Source organism: Trichechus manatus, unplaced genomic scaffold, assembly GCF_000243295.1.
Source record: "Trichechus manatus latirostris isolate Lorelei unplaced genomic scaffold, TriManLat1.0 scaffold00007, whole genome shotgun sequence".
Taxonomy (NCBI): Eukaryota; Metazoa; Chordata; class Mammalia; order Sirenia; family Trichechidae; genus Trichechus; species Trichechus manatus.
Window position 1 is genome coordinate 19,924,701 of NW_004443943.1, and position 25,021 is coordinate 19,949,721.

Consider the following 25,021-nt stretch of genomic DNA (forward strand, 5'->3'; position numbering starts at 1 on the left):
GAAAGGATAATCATGTGGCTGTAAGGTAGTGAGCAAGGGAAAGAGGAGTGCAAACATGCAGGGCCTTGAAGACCTTGTTAAAGAATTTGGATGTTGTTATGGATTGAGTTGTGTCACTCCAAAATATGTGTTGTAAATCGTAACCCCTATACCTGTGGTTATAATCCCACTGGGAAATGAGTTTTCTTTGTTATGTTAATGAGGTGGTATTAGTGTTTTAAGTCAATCTCTTTTGAGATATAAAAGAGCAAATTGAGCAAGCAACCAGCAAGCAAGCACAGTTGGGAGAAGATAGATGGCATGCCACATGAGATCTCCAAAGAACCAAGAAACAGGAACTGAAACGAGACAAGGACTTTCCGCCAGAGCCAACAGAGAGAGAGAGAAAGGGTTCCGCTAGAGCCAGCACCCTGAACTCGGACTTCTAGCCTCTAAAACAGTGAGAAAATAAATTTCTGTTTATCAGAGCCACTCACTTGTGGTATTTCTTTTATAGCAGCACTAGATAACTAAGACAAATGTTAAGTATGTTGGGAATACATTCAAGGTGTTTAAGCAGGTTAGTGTCATGCTTTGATTTATATTTTAAAAAGATTATTCTGACTGCTTTACAGAGAATAGATTAAAGAAAGACAAAATTAGGAATAGGAAGAGAAATTAGAATATTATTTTCTGGGCTACAGATGACTGAATTGTTATTACTTAATTACTGATTATGTAGTTCAGTCTGTTTCACAGTGGCCCTCATGTGGACTCAAATTTCTGTTTTCAGTGTTAGAAATAGTTTTTATTTCTAATAAAATATAAAAACTGAGCAACTGGTTGGTTTTTATCTCAAGAATACTGTGCATCGTATAACTAATTATATTTTCTTCTTTAATTTGAAACTAGAAATCTCAGGGCTGAATTTGTAATCCATTTCTAGCAGGTGTATAGGACAATATCACATGCATTTTTGATGCTACCTTCATCTTCTGTCCTATCTTTACTTTCTTTTGGCCGTGATTTTTCTGTTACTAAGTTGTGGAACAAGGCCATGTTTAAATAAATTTATTAACCATTTGTTAGTAGAATCCTAAAAATGTTTATAGTAAAAACAACATGTATGGGTGGATTTTCATTTATTCACTTATTAATTCACTCATTTGTTATTAAACAAATGTTTATTGAGTGTCTACTGTTCCAGACACTGGGGAAACAAAAGTGAACATCAGACAATAGAATAAGTTAAATGTAAAGTATTTCACATGGTGATAAGGGCTGTGGAGAAAAATAAAGGAGAAAAAAAAAACCCCATTGCCGTCGATTCTGACTCATAGTGACCCTATAGGACAGAGTAGAACTTCCCCATAGGGTTTCCAAGGCTCTAATCTTTATGGAAGCAGACTGCCACATCTTTCTCCCATGGAGCAGCTGGTGGGTTTGAACCACCGATCTTTTGGTTAGCAGCCGAGCACTTAACCACTGTGCTACTAGGGCTCCTTAAAGGGAGTATAGGGGTGGGTAAGAAGAGTGTGTTTGCAGTTTTAAATAGTGCAGTCAGGGAACAGTTCACTAAGAAGGTAATATTTGAGCAAAAAATCTGAAGGCAGTGAGAGAGTCAGCCACGTAAATATTTGCAGGAAGAGTGTCCCAGGCAAAGGGAAGAGCAATGTCAAAGCCTCTGAGGTAGGAGTGTGCTTGTTGTGTTTCAGAAACAGTGAGGAGACCAGTGTGTGGAGAAAAGTGAACAAGGCTTTGGCTTTTGGTCTAAATGAGGTAGGAAGCCATGGAATGGCTTTGAACAGAGGAGTGACATGATCTGACTTAGGTTTTAAAAAGAATCACTCTAAGTGCTGTGTTGAGAATAGACTGTAGAAGGGTGTGAGTGGAAGCAAGGAGACCAGTTTGGAGAATATTTTAATAATCTTAGATGGAGATGATTGTGGATTGGACCACGGTGGGTTGGTGGAGATAGTGAGAAGTGGTTAGATTCTGCAAGGGGCTTCTCTCTTAATCTTCTGTGGTCTCTCTCTCTTTTGTATTTCGGAATTATTATTGTTCTCTCATCTATTTAGCTTGACTTTTGGGGTTTTTTTGTTTGTTTCAAAAATATATTGAATGAAAATTAGTATTCTTGGAAATTCTTAAATAAATCTCCTACCAAGTCAAATTCATTGTGGAAAATCTGCCCTTTCATGTTTGACATATTCCAAGGAATAGTAACAGAAAAATTTGTTTCTAATTTATTTTTTCTTCTAAAAAAATCATTGTGGATATAACATATTATGTTGACCCATATAAATGAGAAGATGAAGCAGTGTATGCAATGTTTTATGAATAGAATTTAAATTTTCCTGATTAGCTTTGCCTGTTAAAGCATCCCAATTCAATTCTAGTGAAGCTACATTTAACTTTGTTTTCACATGAATTATTTGCATGAAAAGGAAATCATCACCCAGTGAATTAATAAATTCTATTAAATGTAAAAATGTATCCAGGGATTTTAAAAATCTTAAAATACTTACAATGCTTAGAAAAATCCTAAAATACTTGCAAGAAGGATTTTAAAGCATTTCTTAAAAACAATGTTTAAATCCCTATGTATGAGTGAAGTTTGGAGACAGACATTCAAAATAAGAGATTAAGAATATGGAGGATTAGGAAAAGCTCTTTTGACCACATGACATAGAGCAGCAAGTGAGAGAAAGAAATAACTAAGAAAATTAAAGAAAAGGAAATTTCAGTAATTCCAGAGGAATCAGAACTGATACTGGAAACATAATAATAGTGAAAGCAAAGAAATAGGACCAAAGAATTAGGACCTGAGATAGGTAAATAGAAGAAAGAGTAAATTAAATGATTAGATCAGGATTATAGTAAGATAACATAATACTGGTAAGAAAGGAAAGAAAAATTTATATAGTCACTTATTCTATACCAATGTGTAAAATACAAACTATCATGATACATCTGTAGGAAGATATTATATAACATACACTGACACAATTTGGGGCAATGTGATGAAGATGATTTTTGTTGCAATGGGGGAAAATCTCTTAAATAACATCTTTTAGGATCATATTTATAGGCTTCTTGAGTGAAATTTGTTTTAAATCATTGAAACTTTTATTTCCAGGTAGAATGTTGTTTTATCATAGACTTGTGATGCTTCTTATTTATTTAAAAATAAGAAAACTGTTAATACCACCCTGGGGTGTTTATACTCTACAGGAAAATGCTGTTTATTGAAGGTGTTTTGGGGTTACCTTAACCTACAGACAGAAAATTGGAGTATGTGATCTTTAGTTTTTTTGGAGGTTTTTTTATTTTGCTCAGGAGTTTTTTTTGGGAAAATATGCATCAGTTTTTCTTGATAAGTCCACAGTGATCTTCTACTTTATAAGTAGCTGATGAAGCTTTAAAGCTCCTAATGCCTTTTTTTATCCCCACCAATGTGAGGAGGCAGAAGTATGTTGGACATGACAAACATAATAAAAGAAGCCCATGAATATACCTACCGCAAAGCCAGGTTCTGTCAACAGATGAAGCTTCTTGAAAGTATTTGACTTCCATCCACAAAACATGTTCCACATAGTAGCTTTATCCTCCTCTTTAAATAGGTTTTAAAATCTAATTTTTAAGAGGAGAAAGGGAGATGAATGAAGAGTTGAGTTTTTGAATAAGTGTTTATATTTAGTTTCTAAAACTACTGTAGATATCTTCATTATTCTTGTAGCATTTTTTAGTGTAGCACTTAACTCGCATCTCATTATATTTGGAGGTTCATTTAACTCTCATTTTCTCCTTTCTAGATGTTTAAATTTTCTATACCACATCACCAAAACACATAAAAACAGTAGCTAACTCTTAAATTTAATTTCCAGTTTACACTTCTGTTACCAAGTAATATGTTTACTAATGCTTGCTCCAAAGATAAAAATTAAAAAGTACAAAAAAAAGAAATTAAAAGGTACAGGCAAGCATAGAAAGTATTTTAAGTTTAAAAACAAAAAAGTATCCATGACTTAATTCTAAAGGTTAAGTATTTTAAGATTTAAAGGAAGTAAGAACATAAAATATATTAAAATTTTTTCTGAAAGTAAACAAGACATTCACTCCTTTTTCTCACTTAGTTTAGGAGAGGAGATGGGATGCCGTTAAATTTTTAATTAGGAGAGAAAATTTGATAGGCTGTGGAATGAAATACATTTTGAATATAAGTAATAGATCTTGAGAAGATGGAACATGAATAACAGAAGAGAGACGATTTGAGAGATGAGTGAGTTGGCATTAATGAAGATAGAGTTGAAGATAAAGACTTAGATTCTGAAAGATGTCTTCTTTAAAGAATAGAAACTAAGGAATATAAAAAGAAAGCCACTGAAGCATCTGAGTGATGTTTTGATGGGAACAGTATTGGATAGGAAATCAGGAAACAGAATGGGATCCTGCTTCTCTTAATAACTACTGCGTGACCTTGGGAAACTGTTTCCCCAACTATTTCAACGATATATTTTAATGGTAATGAGATCTGTTCAGTTTACTTTTGGGTAGATCTGTTTTTTTGACATGCTTTATCTTCATAGCTAAAATTAGTGAATTGTGTGAAGCTTGTATCACGCAGAGATCATCAATTGATTAAATCAGCAGTTACCATCTCTCTGTACCATATTTCATCTGGGTAATAGCAAGGCTGGTGTGTCAGGTCTGCATCATGGTGAACTACGAGGAGCTGACATGTCCTTCAACAATATTGCTTGGAAAAAGAAGTACCCTGACACCTAGTTCCTTATTCTGTTTATCCCCCTCACTTACTTTTTTCCACCCTTTTATACATAGGCTGATAATGCCTCTCCGACATACCCCAAATGATTATAACTTTTAGTAAAGAAGTTCAGATGTACTTCACCATAGAAAGGTAGGCGAACCCTGATAAATATATACCTATATTTTACTCAAAATGAACAACTTTGGGTTCTATCTAAAAGGGCATGAACAAGCCTTGGAAGTTACTAAGGAATTGTTTGGCTGTAATTCTTGCCATGGAGACTGGGCGTCTGCCAAGACTTTGCTTTGAAATATCTGTCTTCTGTTCCTAATCTTAAGGCATCATAACATACAATTCTTTTACCACTAGTCCAGTTTATTCTTTTATGATGAGGAAGAAGGCACTTTTAAATAACAATTATTTCCACTATAATTAAACAAATCTTCTTTTGTTTGTATTATATTTGTTACTATATTGTATACACACCCTGCTTGCTTAAACTTGTCCCGGTGACTACTTCACAGGAACTTTCTTTAGAAGTTTTAAAGTCTTTGACTTCTTAAAGTATTAATGGGATTTGCCAAAGTTGTAGTATCTGAATGCTTGTCTAGGTATAGTAGCAGGACAATAAGCTTGTTCACACAGCTCCTCCAGCAAGCATTTTTTCTGTAGACAATCCTAAGTTCACTTGAAGTGCCAAAGAATTAAAGATGTATTTGGGTTTGCTCCTAAATATAACAAGATGAGACATCTCACAAAGTTTACCTTAAGGCCCAAATATTAGAAAAAGTATGCTGCCCTTTGGGAGAGCTTAAATTATAAAGGATTAGCCTGAACCTAAATGGCTTTTGCCTTTTTCTTCTTTTCTCCAGTGTCATAGTTCTGGAACTTTATGTGCTTAAATATGTATGTGATTTGTCTCATGCTTTCAGTTATTGATACAAATTTTGTATGCATAGATTTTAAAGATTATTTTAAGAGGAAAGGTTAGAGCTGTTTTGTAGTTTGAAAAATTGCTCTTCAAAATGACTTTTTGAAAATTAAAAAACACAAAAACCACAATAATTAGAAAAATAATACATGCTCACTTTTTAAAAACTTTTTAAATAATTACAGATTCATACGAAATTATAAAAATAGTACAGAAATCCAATGTACACTTCACCCAGCTCCCCCCTGCCCATGGTAACTTTTTACATAGCTATAGTACTTTATGAAAACCAGGAAATTTATAGTACATGCTCACTGTTGAAAACAAAAAATAAAGCATGTAGAAGTGTTGCTGTTGTTAGGTACTGTTGGGTCGGTTCCAACTCATAGTGACCCTGGGTATAACAGAACATAGAAGTGTATAAAGAATACAGAATGTAAATGTGTATATAAAAGTGTATAAAGAGAAAATTTCCATTTTTTTCTCTCCTCGATCTTTCTTCCTAGAGTAATAGGTTTTGAATAGTTTTTTGAAGGGAGAATGGGATCACTTATGCTATAATTTTTTCATATAACATATAGATGTTATATTGATAAATATGGATCTGCTTCATTCTTTTTAATTTTTTCAAAGTATTCTTCAGTAAAAATAATACTGTAGAAGTATTAAGTAAGTTTCCTTTTGTTGGATATTTACAGAATCTCCAATTCTACATAAAAATAATGCTGCACTTAACATTTTTATACATATATACTGAGCATTTATATAAGTATCTAGGCCTTTAGAAGTAGAATTAGTAGGTTGCCAGTTGTCTTGGGCTGGGTTCTCTAGAGAAGCAAAACCAGTAAAGTGTATAAATTTATATATAGAGAGAGAGAGATTATATCAAGGAAACAGCTCACATGATTGTATAGGCTAGAACGTCCCAAGTCCGTGGATCAGGGTAGAGGCCTCTCCCAAGTCACACAGCTGCAGAAGCTGGCAAGCCCAAGATCGGCAGGTCGGAGAGCAGGGCTCCCACTCACAGGCTGTGCAGATCGACGAATCCCAGGTTCGGCAGATAAGCTGACAGCTCAAGTCCCAGGAACGAGAGATGAGATGACAGGAAGCAGCCGCAGGATCCAGAGAGAGCAAAAAGCCAGAACGTCTGCTTATATACAGATGCGGGCCACACCCCCTAGGAGACCTTTCATCTGATTGGCTACTCACAGTATATTCAATCATGGGAGTGATGACATTAATACACGGAGAATCATGGCCCAGCCAAGTTGACACACAATCCCAACCATCATACCAGTAATTACCAAAAAACTCAAAAAAAAATACCAATCAGAATTATTTTTAAGTGAAGTGCTTAACTTGGCAGTATGACAGCAAAATTAACAGATTTATGGAAAAAATTATGTACGTGTGTAGTTGGGTTAATATGGAATATTATCTATAATATAAGCATTATAATACTGTGATTAATTTTGAGGTAATTTTTCAATGTGTTATGCAAGAATTTAGTCTTTGTCTCCCATAGACTGGAAATTAAAACCAGTATGTTATGTAGAGAGAAGAAGTCCCAAATTTAAATGGTTTTGAGAATGAATATTCTTGCTATTTTTTGTGCTGAAAGGGGTAGGTTAAAAAATTTAAAATATACTGTCTGCAATAGAGTAGTGATATACTGGCCTTTAATAAATATTATATATGCATGAAACAAGTTATTAGATATTAACTCAGTATTGTCACTATTCAACAACTTTACCCTTTGCTAAATCAATTCACATTTTTGCCAAACTTCCTATTATTCATTTATAAGAAATAACATTTTTCTCTTAGAATTGTTTTTTTTTTTTTTTTAAGGAAATATTGGTCTTTTTTCTTATTATAGGTTTCCTTGAGTTTGAAGGATAGTTATGAGTTTATATTCAAATGCTTTGTCAGAAAAACAGCAACAATGTACTATTCGTTTCACATACTAATGAGTATTATAACCAGAACCACCGTATTTACTATTATGATCTTTTGTGATTTAAAACAATATTCCCTACACTGCCTATACTGTATTTGCCATGTCCAGTCTGAATCTTACAAGTGTCCTAAAAACCCTATCAAATATTCTTTTTTTGAAGCAGATTGGTTATACCTACAAATAAAATGAAATCTCGTATAAATTAAGCCATCCTACACTAGGTGTTTAAGCACTTAGTTGATAATTGAGGACATTAGATCCTAATCCCATTTTACATGTAAATTTGAGCAAGACACTTAATCTTTCTAAAACTCAGTTTCTCCTTTATAAAGTATAGAAAAGTCTTCACTTCACTTGAATGAGATGTTCAAGTGAAAAATCTTCACCTGAAAGATGTAAGTATAAGGAATTTACAATTTATAAAGTAAAATTTTAATTGTGTACATAATATTTTGAGTCCCTGGGTGGTGCGGACAGTTAAGGTGCTTGACTGCCAACTAAAAGGTTGGCAGTTTGAGGCCAACCAGAGGCATCTCAGAAAATAGGCTTGGCCCTGTGAGCAGCCATCTAAGATACTACACTGGTCTCACCCCTTTGGCAGCAAGGGAGAATGAAGAAAACAAGATAGAATGGAAACATTAGTCCAAAGGACTAATGGACCACAACTACCACAGCCTCCACCAGACTGAGTCCAGTACATCTAGGTGGTGCCCGGCTACCACCACTGACTGCTCTGACCGTGATCACAACAGAGGGTCCCAGACAGAGCTGGAGAAAAATGTAGAACAAAATTCTAACTCACAAAAAAGACCAGACTTACTGGCCCGACAGAGGCTGGAGAAACCCTGAGAGTATGGTCCCCGGACACCCTTTTAGCTCAGTAATGAAGTCACTCCCGAGGTTCAGCATTCAGCCAAAGATTAGACCGCCCCATAAAACAAAACAAGACTAATGGGGCACAACAGTCCAGGGACATGGACTAGAAGGCAGGAGGGGACAGGAAAGCTGGTAATAGGGAACCAAAGGTTGAGAAGGGACAGTGTTGACATGTCGTGGGGTTGTTAACGATTGTCATAAAACAATATGTGTACTAACTGTTTAATGAGAAACTATTTGTTCTGTAAACCTTCATCTAAAGTACAATATAAAAAAAAGAAAATAGGCTTGGCACTCTACTTCTGAAAAAGCAACCATAGGAAACCCTGTGGAGTACAGTTCTACTCTGACACACATGGGGTTGCCATGAATCAGAATGAACTTAATGGCAAGTGGTAAATGGTACATAATATTTAGTTATATGATGGGTATACACAAATATAATTAATGATCTAAAATAGAGGTAAAGAAAAATTAATGGTAAGTTTTTAAGTGAAATTGTATAGAGAGCCTGTCAGGATCCACCGTATGTACTTTATATGTGAAAGAGTCCCAGACTTAAGCCGTATGTATGCAGAGCTTTTCCAGTGGTTTAAGTTAGAAGCTTTTTCTGTGCATTAATCTGTCTGCTTTTCCTTTGTGGTTATGTTTGCCCCAGAAAAGACACAATCCTTAAACCTTTGTTTCCCAAAGTATTCTATGAAATACAATTTAGTTTAGCTCAACAAGCTTTTATTGAGTACTCTAAGGGAAATGTAAGAACTTTCTTATAATAATATAAGAGCTTTCACCTCTGACTCATATCTTGGTTGAAAATGAAAACAAATTTACCCCAAAAATTAGGCAGGTGTACATGTTTCAAGCTTTAGAAAGTTCTCAGTGTTCCACAGAGCCACCTTATCCTCAGATTTAGATGGCTCAGAGCCACTGCTAACACTGTGCTAGCACTTAGAAGGGTTGTATTCCTCTGCCTATATAAAACCATATATTAAAAGAAATTGGAGACTCCTGAGAAGATGGTGGCATGAGCAGGTCTAAGATCCCGACCCTCCCACACAAACATCAAGGAAAGCAACTAGGAATCTGTAATCTCAGCTCTTTAAGAACTCTGAAAAGTAAGCAGAGGATTGTAGCAAATAACTGCATGCTGAAACAAGAAAAAAGGTGTCTTTTAAAAGGTAGGAAAACTTCTTTTTCTACTGTCTCCATCCCTACACCTTCTGTCATGATGGCTGTAGCAGCATTTGTAATGGAGGTGTACCATGGCTTGCATTCTCATAGAGGGGGCCCAATTTCTGCATCTGGAGTAAGTAGGGCAGACTTTGTTGGCAGGCTGTTCAGTGTATCTGTTTTGGTCTGTCTGGGAGCTGAAGCACTGAAACCTTGATATGACCTGAATCAGACCTCACACAGAGGGCAGGGTAGAGAGCAGTAACAAAGACTGAAAGCTGTGACCACCTGAGAGTTTCTTGCAGAAATTAACATTTTTGAAAGCACCTTGTATATGAGGTAATTGAGAAAGCCACCCTTATGGTCACAGTTAACACGCAGTAATATTCTAGTGTTCCAGCCTCAACAAAAAATCACAAGGCATACAAAGAAACTAGAAATGATGGCGCATTCGAAAGAAAAAGACTATGACATAGATGAACCTTGAAAACATTAGGCTGAGTGAAATAAGTCAGACCCGAAAGGACATTTAATGTACAATCCCATTTATATGAAATATCTAGAATAGGCAAATGCATAGAGACCAAGAGGTTACCAGGGGCAGATGGGAAGTGGGGGTTATTTCTTAAAGGGTATTGAGTTTCTGTTAAGGGTGATGACAAATTTGGAAATGGATAGTGATGATGGTTGTACAACATGGTGAACATAATTAATGTCACTGAATTGTACATGTAAGAATTATTGAAATGGCTAATGTTTTATATATATATAATAAAGAAATTTAGATAAATATCTTTTAGGTCAATAGTGACCTTTTAAGAGCCAAGTGAATACATAGTCATGATGACAAATTTTACTAATATTATATTTTGAAAGGATGAAATCTGGAAGGATTATTTGATTTGAGAATTAATCATTTATAGTATTATTGCCTAAACTTTATTCTTAGATACACACATATTACAGTGCTTAGTACTTAATGTTAGGTGACATTTTAGTCCCCAGAGTGTTTTACAATTTGTACTTTTCTCCTTTGACCCTTTTTGTGTGTTCTTAAATGTCAGAGCATCTGCCAGTTACCTGCAGTCTGTGATTCAATGATTTTCGTGTTCATGAAATCCTAAGACTTGCGAATTGGCAGGGACTTCAGAAAACAGCTAAACACTGGTCTCAGCCTCCTAGAAACTCTCCCCTTATCCAGGGCCCTTGCTACTGCTCCAAATATGATAGCCCAAATCCAGATAGATAGAGGCTTCCCTGCCCCTTCGAAAATCTCATGGCAGCCTTCACCATTTCTCTCTGGGACCTGGTGAGACACTGCCATTTCTGACCCTCCAGCATGAGCACGCCATTCCTCCCCACCTCCCAACCTTTTTCTTTGTCTCATTGCCTCTTTATTCTGTTTACTCGGTATTGTTTCACTTCTTCTAGCCCTGTTACGCTGTGCCATCTGAAAACCCTCATTCCAATGTAAATAGCCCTACAACTTCAATTGTTTGGCAGAATGTTTTCTTCACCTCCTTATCATAGAATTCAGAGGCTGCTTCTAACTCTGCAGCCCTCCCTAGTGGTAGTTATGCATTCTTTCACAACCTGCACCATGTGAATCAGAGATTGGTATTCTCCTGGTTCCCCATTTGTATTTATAGACTATTGTTCTTCCACTTTTGAGTGAAAGCTCCAGCCCCTTTGAACTTCATGTCATTCATCTGTATCACCATCAGTCTTTTTGCAGTCAGACAGTTAATCTGTATTCACACCCATCCTCACTTCCTTTCCCTCGGACTCAGGTAATAGGTAACCATTGTAGCCAAGGCTCTTCTCATCTTTCTATGTCCTTGGCCTCAGCTTTTCTAGGAGATTTTGTTTCATTATTCATCTGCTTTTCCTCTGCTTTATTCTTTTCCTAACAACCTTAGCCTAAAACATGCTCAAATCTCTCCTATCAAAAAAAGAAAAGAGAATCTACTCTCATTCTACCTGTTTCTAATCTGTTGTCTCTCTTTTCTATCCAGATTCCTTAAAAGAATGATGTGTAATTGATTGTCCTTATTTCTTCATCTTCCACTAATTCCTTAATCCACTACTGTCTGCTTTGCCAGTCTCCTGAAACTATCCAGTTAGGTCACCAAGGGGAGCCAGTAGCTATTTTTAACCCTTTATCTTACTGATTCTACTGCGTTTGATAATGTTGATCACTTTCTCTTTAAAATTCTCTCTTTTTCAAAGGCTTTAACCTCTGAGAACATTCTTCCTCTGTCTCCTTTTTTATGGCCTCTTTTGTCCACCTCTTCCATGTTGATGTCCCTGAGGTTTCTGTCCTTAGAAGACTATTTTCTATACTTTATCTGGGTGAGCTCATCTACTGTCATCATGTCTCTGTAACTCTGGCACAAACTGCTGTATACCTCAAATGCATATCCAGTTGCTTGGTAGACATTTCCCTTTGAATGTGTATCTCATACCCTGTATGTGGCCACAGCTATTAACACATCATCTTCCCTCATGCTCAAACTGGATCCTATGTTCTTTATTTCAGTTGGTGGCACCACTCTGCCATGCCCCACATCTAATGAATCACCATGTCCTAAGAATTTTTTTCTCCTAAATATTTCTCAAATCCATCCTCTTTTCTCCATCGCAACTACCTATCTGGCTGGCCCAGTGTATGCCAAGATTGTCACAGCAGTCTCCTAAGTATTTTCCCTGCCTTTGGTTTTATTCTCCTCAACTCCATTTCTCACAGAGCTGCTGAAGTTACGTGTCTAAATGGTGAATCTGATCATGTCAGCTCCCTTGTTTAAAACCTTTCAATGGCTACCCAAAGTTCCTAAACAAGGTGTACATGTACTTTTGTGATCTGGCCCCTACCTCTTTCTCCAGCCCTTACTTATATTTTCACTTAAGCAGCTAAAGTGCATGACACTGCCCGTAAGCATAAATACTATTTCTCTTTGTGCCTTTTCTCATGCTGTCTCATCTACTTGAAATACTACTACCCTTCCCTTGACTAGCTCCTTCGGAATACTCAGTTTGGGTACCGACTAAGATGCCTTCTCGGATTTACTTCCCACCCTCCAGAAGGATTTATTGCTCTAATAATAATCTACACATGTCTATCAGTGTCATCAGCACATTAGTTCATAAATATGTTTGTGTGAATCTCTCCTTAATTATGAACTCCTGGAATCCAAGAACGGATCATCATCTTCTTTTCATTGCTAGTGTCAAATATAGTGCTTGTCACATGGGAACATAGTCCCCTCATTTTGCAGAATTTGAGATCTAGAGTTTACAACTCCTTAAATAGTTAATTCAAAATGAAAGTGATCTGATTTTTTAAAAACTGAAGTTGGGAGGGAATTTAATAGAATATAGACATGAGTATACTATTGCTGTCATAAGGAACATTAGCTCTTTGCATGTTTTACTTCTTTTTCAAGTGAAATATAATCAGATAAGCAAATTATATCCATAGAGTATTGATTAGGTGAGACAGTCAAGGAGCTTCGTGCCATTTTCTAACATTCTGAAACACCATAACCAAATATCAGATATTTTGTTAATTATTCTTTTAAAGACGCTAACTCTGTAAGTTGTATTGTTTGTTGAGTCTTTCCTTAACATTGAATAATCTCTTAACCCCAGATTCTTACTATGAATTAAATTCTAATTTTTAACACTTTATTAATTTGTTTTCAAACAATCTGTAAATATTTCAAGAATGCTTCCAACTTTCTTACCTGTTTGTTATCCTTCTCCCGCTCTTTGTCCTCCTCCTAATTATCATCAGTAAACTTTACCTCCTCAACTGTGTTGAGGGCACTAGGCCAGGCATTGTTTGTATATATTACAAAGAAGAGATGCTATGGCTTGAGTTTTTTTCTGATGGCCTAGTGTAAGATGTTTATGCAAAGTGTAAATGGAAACAATTATCTTAACAGGATGACACAACGTGTTTTGCTTAGAAATGTCCTAATTTCCTGTTTAGGTTATCCAGAGGTCAGGTAGGGATTTCTTTTTGCAATCTCATAGTGCAAATTCACGTCATGAAAGCATTATAGGACTTAAATGACAATCCATTTAATTCCAGTGGCTGCATTGATCTTCCCAAGAAAATAAGTCCTTCTGCTGTTTTTGTTCAATTTCTCTTTTTGTATTTTACTGGTATAACCTGTAGTGAAGATGTCATGCCAATAGCTACTTACCAGTGGCTTCTTTTTAACTTAGCTGCATCTTAAAATTCATCTTTTGCCCATTTGAAGTTCATGTGGATACCTGCGTCAATCAAAACGTCACAGTATTCTCACTATTACCCTGTCTCAGAAAGCTGTAACTAAGCACTGAGGCAAGCATCAGGCCTCAAAGTAAGCCTTGACTACATACTGTGAATTTCTGCCTTAGTGAAAGCTTCAGTGTTGTTTGATAACTGCCTTTTTTTTTTTTTTTTGTATTTAATTATGCCTTGAGGCTGTGGAAAGACCACATTTATCTGTTAAAACAGACTAAGCAGCAAGTGTTCTGACATGTTTATCGAGCAAATTATTATACCTGACAGAAGGTAATTACATATACAATCAGGCATGGAAGTAACTGGATAATTAGGGGTTAATAAATTGGCTAGCATATGAGAAGTGCCTTATGGATTCTAGAAAAGATGTTTAAAGTAAACTAAATACATATCTTTTTAATTATTTGACTAAATGTTTCAAACACTGTTAAAAGATTTGAAAGAAAGGTGACTGAGGATGCAAGCCCTTTTAAGTACAAATATCTAGATATTGTAAAATTCTTTGTTTTTAACAGAGATCGCAAAGATGGATCTTTCCTTATTTCCATCATGCTAAGTGTGGTAGTCTAGCTGACTTTGCTTTCCTTTGGGAATCCAAGGTAAAATAGTAAAGAATCTCTATTTATACTCTTAGGACATAAAACTAAGACCTTATCTCTATAAAGAGACATGAGTAGATTCAGTTTACCAGTTCACCAAAGATTTCTTGCAAGGACTAGAACTGGGATCTGTACTTTTTCCACTGCCTGTTAAGATATTGCCACAGAAACACTCCTTCCTTCCCTCCTGAGACAGTTGGGATTCAGTGGTCTTCGTTTATTTCATTTATCTCAAATGGCCTGAGTTCCACTTTAAAGAGTAGATGCCTCTGTGGTCTGAAGTATTTAGTTTTAATTTTAGTTCATTTTTTTTTTTTAAGCCAAAAGTCAGTGTTTATAACTAATGGCACATTATAAATAATATAAATTATCTGACTTACTAAAATTTTGGAGTAAAACGTGACTGATTTTATTGAAGATTAAATTAATCTAGCTAATAGATTCTCCAAGTTTTCGTTTACCTTATTAATTATAACCACAAGGGCAAGGGATACACACTCAAATTCTTTCAAATTTAAAAAAAGTAGTTATTCCCTCACTGTTTTTCTTAACAAGCGCACTGTAAGGCATTCATAAAGAAACCTCAGCCTAGTCTAGCTTCATTCATTCAAGCAATTGCTATATCCTAGAATAGACATGTTGGCATTGGATAATCCATATTGTTTTCCTTTGTTGCTTGAGTTCTTCCAAACTCAATTCATACACGCAGATCTTATTACTTCATAGCTTCAGTGAAGCAAAATGACTCATCAGGGAGAATTGAAAGTCTAGTGAACACTTACCATGAGTTCCAAGGTTTGATTTTCTTAGTATTGGAAGTCTTTGAGTTTCCATTAGTGAAGCCATTACATAACTGACTGTTTTCTAAAGTGTAGCAGATGAGGTAATGAATCTGAACAGAAAATTAAACAAATAACCCGGGAGTGTTTGTTTAAGATGTTTAACTGTGGCATCAGAGCCCTGATGGTGCAGTGGTTAAGCACTCAGCTGCTAACTGAAAGGTTGGCAGTTCAAAGTCACTAGCCACTCCATGGGAGAAAGATGTGGTGGTCTACTTCCGTAAAGATTACAGCCTTGAAAACCACAGGGGGCAGTTCTCACCTGTCCTGCAGGGTCTCTATGAGTCAAAATCAACTCGACAGCAATGGGTTTGGTTTTTTGGTTTTAATGGTGGCATCACTGATTTATAAAAGGTAATCTCAGGAGCAGAACTTTGATTGTGAAATATTCTAGTGTATTTTATAGCACAAATTAAATCGATAAATAAATAGACTAATCTGGCTTTCAGAATAATTATAAGACATTACCAAAAATTCAGAGATGTCTTCATTATTAAAAATTTACACTTAAAGTAAATGATAACATAACCATACTATTAATGTATAAGATGTGGATTCACTATAGACTTACAAAATTCTGTATCTAAAGGTAACAGATGGAGTTCATCTCAACAAACATTGACTTGTTGCCTGCTATATACCAGGTACTGGATCAAATGTGAAGATACAGATATTAAGCAAAACAAAGTCACCAGTTTATAGGAAGAAGTACTTTAATTTTTGGGATGTTGGAAAGAGACAAGGGCTGGAGTAACCATGAATCACCCGAGCTCAAAAAGAAATTATTAATATTTGATTCTTTAATGAGTAAACAGACACATTAACCCATAGTATCAATATACTGTGAAAAAATACTGTGATAGAGATATGCAGAGGGTACTATGAGGACCCAAAAGAGGAACAGCTAACTTCGCTAAGGTGGTCAGGGGTAGCTCCCTGGAAGAGGTGAAACCAGAATTATAGAATAAGTAAGAGTTAGCTGAGTGAAGAAGGAGGGAAGGAGACTGTACACTGTGAAGAGAATAGCAATGTCCTAGGGGTGAAAAACCTTATAGTTTATAAGGAAACTCTGAGTAGTTCCTCGCTTAGGAACTTAAATTACAAGGCAGAAGAGGAGGCAAAAAAAGTTGACCTGGATAAGGTGCAAGATAGCTTTGCATGTCATGTTAAGGAATTTGAACTTTATCTTGGAGGTATTAAGAACCACTGAAGGTTTTAAATAAGGGAATGGTGTGTTCAGATTTGTAGTTTAGCTGGATCTCTCTTGCAGAAGGGTGGTGGTTGATGGATCTGGAAGATTGGAAAAGAGAGATGGAGGGGTTAGGAAAGACTAAAGGCCCCAGGGGGCAGATTATGATGTCTGAACTAGGACAGTAGGAGGAGGAATGGAGAGTAGGAAGCCAGTAAATTCAAGAAATATTTAGGAGATTAAATTTGCACACTGTGGCATTAAGTTAGATGCAAGAGTTGTGAGAGAGGGAAAAGTCAAAAAAGCAAACTGAATCTAGATTTTTGCTTGGGTAAGTAGGTGAGTTGTTAATTGACATCAAATTGATTCCAACTTATGGTGACCTCATGTATGTCAGAGTAGAACTGTGCTCCATAGAGTTTTCAAGGCTGTGACCTTTCAGAAGCAGATCACCAGGCCTGTCCTCCAAGGCACCTCTCGGTGGGTTCAGGCCGCCAACCATTTTTGCCACCCAGGGACTCCTAAGTAGATGACCCACTTTACAATATCAGAAAGCTGAACTAGATAATCTCATAACCAGAGAAAAACAAGCCACATACATATAAAGGTGCTTATAAAGGTATTATAAAAACCTAAATCACATTCAACTATTTGAGGTAAATCTACTTGAGGAAACTATTTGAAATGTTCTTTCTTACTTTGGATAATTATAGGTTTTTGTTTTTCAGAAGTGGAGGATTTTTTTAAATTCTTGATAGGAATTCATTAACATTTTTCTGTATTCATAAAGAGCTTTCAGGAAACTTTAGTCAAATATTTATTGTTATTTAAATTTAAATACATAATATAGATGTTTTAAGCCCTAATTGCCAGAAGACTTATATTAAAATTCAACTACATAAGGTGCTAATATTTTCATATTACTAAGTAGAGAGTTCAAAGATCCTGTTAAAAATTAATGTAACAAATTCTACTCCTAGGTTTATACCCAAGAGATGAAAACATATGTGTCCACACAAAAACATGTACATGAATGTTCATAGCAGCTTATTCATAACAGCTAAAAGTGGAAACAAACTAAATGTCCATTAACTGATGAATATATAAACAAAATATCATATATCCATACAATGGAATATTATTCAGTAAAAAGTAATGAAATACTGATACATACTATAACATGGGTGAACCTTGAAAACATTATGCTGAGTGAAATAAGTCACAAAAGGACAAATATTGTATGATCCCACTTATATGAAATATCTAGAATAGACAAGTGTATAGAGATCAAAGTTTATTAGTGGTTACCAGCCCTGTGGCTCAGTGGTTAAATGCTCAACTGCTAACTAAAGTGTCAGTGGTTCAAACCCAACAGCCACTCTGCGGGAGAAAGATGTGGCAGTCTGCTTCTGCAAAGATTACAGCCTTGGCTGGCTACCACCAATGACTGCCCTGACAGGGAGCACAAAAGAGAGTCCCTGATGGAGCAGGAGAAAAGCAGGGTGCAGAACTCAAATTCTAGTAAAAAGACCAGACTTAATGGTATGACTGAGACTGGAGGAACCCCAGAGGAAATGGCCCCGGGCTCTCTGTTAATGCAGAACTAAAACCATTCCTGAAGCCAACTCTTCAGACAAAGAATAGACTGGACTGTAAGGCATAAAATGATACTCATGAAGAGTATGCTTCTTAGTTCAAGTAGATACATGAGACTAAATGGGCAGCTTCTGTCCGGAGGTGAGATGAGAAGGCAGAAAGGGATAGGAGCTGGTTGAATGGACACGGGAAATCCAGAGTGGAAAGGAGGAATGTGTGGTCACATTATAGGGATAGCAACTAGGGCCACATAACAATGTGTGTATAAATTTTTGTATGAGAAACTAACTTGGCTGTAAACTTTCACGTAAAGCATAATAGGAAAAAAAAAGATTACAGCCTTGGAAACCCTATGGAGAAGTTCTACTCTGTCCTTTAGGGTCCCTGTGAGTCGAAACCGACTCAACGGCAATGGATTTTTTAACGGGACAGGGGCAGGGAGGACAGAAGGAAAACACAATGCTTAGGTGACACTGAGCTTCTGTTAAGGATGATGGAAAAATTCATAAACAGTTAGGGGTGATGGTCGAACAACATGATGAACATAATTAATGGTCACTGAACTGTACATGTGAAAATTGTTGAAATGGCAAATTTTTGTTACCTATATATTTACCACTTTTTAAAAAAAATTAGAGTTGGGCCACCTCAACGACAGCTAACAAGAGCAGCATCTCAATTAACTTGTAAAGTTAATTTGTAACTTGTAACGTTGATAAGGTTTTATTGAGGGTCAGATTAAATAATTTACATAAAATTGCTTTGTAAACTGTCAAAAATTAGAAAAATCAGCAATTTAGAGAAATTGAGGTAATCACCACAATTAAAAACAGGAGTTAAACATGATTGCTTCTGAGACTGGGAAGAATGGAGCAGTAGGCTGTAGATTTTTATAATATGCCCTATTTAATTATTAACTGTGTGTTACTTTGATAAAATTAATTTTTAATAAATAACCACATAAATTCATATGTGTGTGTGTATATATATATATAATGGCATTTAAGCCATGATCATGAACAAAAAAAATTCAAAATTCCAAATCACCCCCACCTAGTGGTTATCTAGGATCACAGTGTAGCTACCATCCAAAATACTTTTAAGAACGTTCTACTTCTACTGTGTGCATTTCACCCGAGTGAAGTGATTTGAAAAGACCAATGCCTTGAACAACCTCTCTAGCACCAAGTGCCCAAGCTCACTCCTGGTCCTCACACGCAGAGGTGGGAGTGGAAAGGCTGGCTGAGAGTAAGTTTGGCAAATGGGACACTTGGAAGATGGCAGGTGTGGGTGAGGAGTGAGGTGTATCAGAGAGCCAGAGAATAATTAATAGCTAAGGGAAAAACGTGAGGGAACAGAACAATTCTGTTTTGCTTCCTTGCAGTTTTTACCCAGGCCTCGTCTGGTTGCCGCTTACAGTTCTCTTCTGTGCTGCACGTGGAGTTTCCAAATGTAGTGTGTTCAGATAGCTGGAAAAGACAGGGGTGGGGAGGGCGGCAAGTACTTTAAAAATCCTATGGACCTCATCATTAGATTTCAGCATCTATTTAGAAAAAGGACTTGTAGTACCCCTCCCCTCCCCAATTGTGGCTAATTTAGTAAGACCCATTTTCCTTGAATTCTCAGTGCTTAATTACTCGGGATTTGTTTGAAGGACAAGCATTTCTTTCTTAAAGGTGTGTTAGGGTTTAGGATTTTTATGGTTGTTTAAATTTCTGAAGCACTCTAAGAACCCTTCCCTTGCCTTTGTTTTTTTGGAGGCAAAGGAAAAATGATCTCCTGGTTTACTTTTGGAATCTGCAAAGCAACTCTGAGGTCCCAGGTGGATTTGGTGTTTGGAAAAGGGAACTTGGGGGAGTAAGTCTGACCCTGAGCCCCCAAGTCAGTGTTCACATTTACAAAAGCAGACCTGGTATCCCCAATTGCTTTTCTCTTGAGGTTGGCTTAACTTTATCTTCTGTCTTGGGTCACTGCCCCTGAGGTGCTTCAAAAGCAAAACCCAAAAGACCCAAAACAAAGAAAGCTAAACCAGATTCAAGGAGAAAATGACCTGGGACTCTTGGGTACTCTTTTACAAAGGCAGAAAGTCACTTCAAGAGTTCCATAGAATGGTTTTAAGTCTCCCTGAATTCATTGTGTAACTTGCAAAAAGTGATCTCAACAGATATGACACCCCAAGTTTCTTGGGTGTAGACTAGGAATGAAACTGTAGGATGGGAAACAGTCAGCAAGTTAAATGCGTTGACACAAACGGATTCTTCAGTAATTCTTTCTCAAGTGATTCAACTGTTTCGAGCATGTAAACGGGACCACCCATATAACCATTTCTTCCTTTAAGCTGATCTTTTTGTTTGCCGGACACACACAGGGAATGCTGAGGAAGTGAAACTTACAACTCACTTACAAATATTGGCATAAATCCACTTTATGCTGTCAGATTAGTTATGAAGGATAGTTTTGAATCCTTGGCAAAAAAAAAAAAAAAGTTAGGATACTAATATCAGATAATCTTATAAATCGTGATGACATAGAACTGAGGAGCATTATTTTGCTATTCATTTTTATATGATCCATACTTTGCTTACTTCCCATAAGGATTTAAGGTGGAATTACTTTACTTGACTATTGGAACAAACCCATTTATAGACCTTAATACCAATTTCTCATTATAATATGCCTGACTTTATCCTTTAATAAGTAATTGTAAAATTGCTTCTGGATAATCTGGGGAGATTTTTGTTTTTGTTCATGTTTGATCTACATCTGTGAGCTTCAGATATATGTTTTAACTAATAAATTCACCTGTTGAGACCACGTCTTACTGTTTATTTATAAGACTGAAAGAGATTTTGTATAATTTATAATAAAGGTATTATTTGTGTACTGCCATCTGAAGGAAGCAAAACTTGAGATAGAGAGCTGAGGTTTTCCATAATTTAGATTTTAATGGTAAGAACGTAAGTGCATCCTGTGAAACCTGAACTGTTGTGAGAGACAGTCGTCAAGGCAGTGACTGTGGGTGTGGAGTGTGAAAGTGAGTGTTACACCTGGGAGCAGTCCAGTTTTCTCTTCCCTTCCTGCCACACTTTGGCTTGTTATGTCCTTTTTAGGCTGTCCTAGTCAAAGACTGGAGTCCTTGGGTGGTGCAAACGATTAAGCACTCAGCTACTAACCGAAAGATTGGTGGTTTGAACCCACCCAGAGGTGCCTCGAAAGAAAGGCTTGGAGATCTGCTTCTGAAAGTTCACAGCTGTGAAGACCCTATGGAGTACACTTCTACTCTGCAACACATAGGGTCTCCATGAGTCAGAATCAGCTCTGTGGCAACTGGTTACTGGTTTAGTCAATGACCACAGATTATACTGCCTGGTCAGAATGGGCATAGGTAACAGCCTATGGAAATGTGGTCAGTCCATAAAATCTGGCTTGGCAAAGTGTAGGGTGGGACTCAGGAATAAAGTCCCAGTTTTGTGTTACATCTTTTACTTTGAAAAGTGAAAAAGGACCATATAATTGTTATGGATGAGGTACACTGGTAGACCATTAAGAAATATTGGTGCCTCTTTCTCTAGGAAGATCATTTAACTCAGTTTACATTAGCCCTAATCCTTTATCATGAGGGAATCTATCCTTCTCACCAATGCGCTGGTAAAAAGCCTGGGAGAGATGGAGGAAAGTCAATTGCTGGCAATTTGCCTGCAGGCCGACATTGGCCAGTTTCAGAGAGCGATCCATGATCCACATAAGTCAAAGCAGTCTGTAATGTGGTCATTTTTTGTACTCATGAGGCCTAAGAAAAAGCTTCCAAGTAAACTTGGAATAGTAGTCTGGCATCATCAATCAATCGGTTATTTCCTCTAAGTGGTTATACTGTGTTGGATACTATATGAGTTTGCCTGAGTGGCTTTGTGAAGTTTGCTTCTTTCATTTATGCCAGCAAGCATTATTATGCATTTGAAAAATCCTTACATACATGAAAACAAATCAGAATATGAGATCAGCATGCTCACTGGCCCCTTCTTTCCTCTCTGCTTATATTCATCTATCCTTTTAGGCATAGACACGGAAATGGTACTCAAGTATATAGCCACTTGATTCATGGGCTGAGAGTAATGACCAAGCAATTACCAGCTTCTACATAAATCAGTGGTTTCTACGTTATTTGACATTAAACTGATACTGTAATTTAAATTTCTTGGATTGTGTGAATAGGTATTTTCCTTCTTTATAATTTCTTAATATCAAAATGTTACTTGTTTTCTTAATAACTGTCTGCCTCCCTACCTATAATGTAAGCTCTTTGAGAAAAGGGACTTTGTCTCATTCATACTGTATCTCTGGAGCCTGACACAGTATCTATATCTAGCGTATTATAGGTGGGCAGTCAATATTTGTTGAATGAGTAAATGAATCTTATCTAGATCCTTGGCTCTTTTATCCACATTCGCAATGCATTTCCACAGTGCATTGCTGTGCCAAATTTATGTAGACTTCCACAGATACCCACAAGTTAACTGTATACATATGTATCTCTTTAAAGTATTAATGTAAATATGAAACCATATAGATTTGTCTACATGTGGACAGGTAGGTTAGATTTTTGTGGTCCCTGTAATTTCTATTGATAAGAGATTACCATATGAATATCTGACCATATATGAAAATTGTAAGCATAGTTATTTCTTTGTAGAGAAAAGTCTGTTTTGTGCTGCAGAAGAACCAATTCTATATTCACAGTTGGAGTTGGTGTAAATTTTTAATCCATAAAATGGGCTCCTCCTTTCCTACCTGGGGTAGATGAGCCCAAGAGGGAAAGAGCCTCATTTTAAAGCCTTTTTCTCTTCTATATCCCAAAGGGCACATTGCCTTTTGGAAAGGAAGAGAGATTACAGCCAGTATATTAACTGGTTACTTTGTGCTGACTTTGTGCAAGCACACACATATGTGCAAACACATACATACAACTGAAAAAAAAAATCCCTTCAAAAGGAAGCTTTTGCTAACAATGCTCAGAGAGTTGTTCATTGTTGAAATTTATTTTCATATATAAATATATAAACTTTATTTCAAACGGTAGAGTTAAAACATGCCCATTGTGGAATATTAGGAAAATAAGGAGGAAAATAATAGTTATCCATAATCTCACCATACAAATAACAATCATTCTTAACATTTTCTCAAATTTTCTTCTTTGATGGGTTTTTTTGTAATTGAAGTAGCAACATTTATCATAAGCATCTTCCCAAGTTATTTAGAATTCTTATAAACACTCATTTTAATAGCCACAAAATATTCATCCTATGGATATATCTTACTACTTAACCATTCTCTTAATATTGAGAATTTAGGTTATTTTCAGTTTTTTGATAATACAGACAACACTTTTGAGGTTAATAATCTTTATACATAAATTTTTTCTACATTTATTAATGTTTCCTGAAGTTATATCCCTAGAAATGGGATTACTGAGTGCAAGAGAATGGTCGTTTTTATAAGCTTTTAAAATACATATTGCGAAATCACAATCCAGAGAAGTTACATTCTCACCATCAGAGTGTATGAAGGTAACTTTTTCTCCTTGAGGAGGGAAAAACGTACCTGTTGCCAAACAATAGGCAAAAATTACAGGGAACATTAAATAAGTAACCCCCTTTTTTAGACAGTATATTCTTTAACATTGTCTCAGGGTAGTTTCAGAACTAGTGTTGCAACTTTTGGTATGGCTTAGGATGTTAACTTGTTGAAAAGAAAATAGTTAATAGTTCAGTTAATTATTTTCATTATAGAAAATTCTATAGAATTATTATTTTCTTTTACAAGAAAGCCTCTACTAGCAGCTGTAAATTGGGTGGGGAAAGACTCAAGTCCCTTACCTTCCTAAGGAAGAGCTTGTTTTTTGTAACCTTTCTTTAGGTGGTTTTTTAATCACAACAGAAGTTTTATCCTTCTCAGAGTCAGTGGGTTGGCTCACATATCCTCTGAGTAAATGCAAATGCTTCCTTCACTTGAAAGAAATCCAGTAGACTCCTTAGTTATCAAGTGAGTTAAAACAAAAAGAAAGAATAATATAAAAACTGAAGGAAGGTAAGTAAAGCATTTAGCTTTCTGAACCATTCAAACGGGGATAGGAAGTTGGTTTTAAATGGCTTAAAGGGGATTAGGGTTTTAAAGTTGGATAAGGAGTTTGGTGCTTTGGTTTAGACATGGCATTGCTTTTAAAAGATTACTTCCATATTTGACAACAGTTTCTTACTGGAGATTATAAAGCAAATAGTCGATTTTAAGGCACCACGGAAAACAAGCGGGTTTCTTTTTGTTGTTGTTTATACAAAATGGTCACCTAGAGTTAACAGACTGATTCCTGAAGCCCTTGTTTTATAATACTACTGAGGATCTATCACCAGGGAGAATCCAGCAGGGGTGGTTTAATGTACTTAATTGAGATTATCTGAGCTTTTGGTTTAAGTTACTTTGGGAAAAGTCTAGGTGCAAACGAATTCTTTGAAAGGTAAACATACTTGCCTCTAAGAAAAAAGGTTCAATTTAAGTTCTTTAAAATTCTTCATACAGTTAGTAGCAACAAACCCTTATTAACTAAATTTTGATAGACTGAATAATGTGTAAAGATAAGTCTATATACCTCCATAAAAGTGTTAATATAAACTAAGTGTTTTCATTATTTTACAATTACTTGAAAATGCAATCAAGAATTCTATTAGACCCCCAGACACCCTCTTAGCTCAGTGGTGAAGTCACTCCTGAGGTTCACCGTTCAGCCGGGGATTGGACAGCCCCATAAAACAAAACAGGACTAATGAGG

At 36.2% G+C, this 25,021-nt stretch overlaps 1 protein-coding gene across 4 annotated transcripts in view; it reads left to right on the forward strand.

The window, feature by feature from the left end:
• EXOC6 (exocyst complex component 6) overlaps nt 1-25,021 on the forward strand; it is a 214,921-nt gene that overhangs the window by 186,777 nt on the left and 3,123 nt on the right. The gene's annotated exons all lie outside the window — the stretch shown is intronic.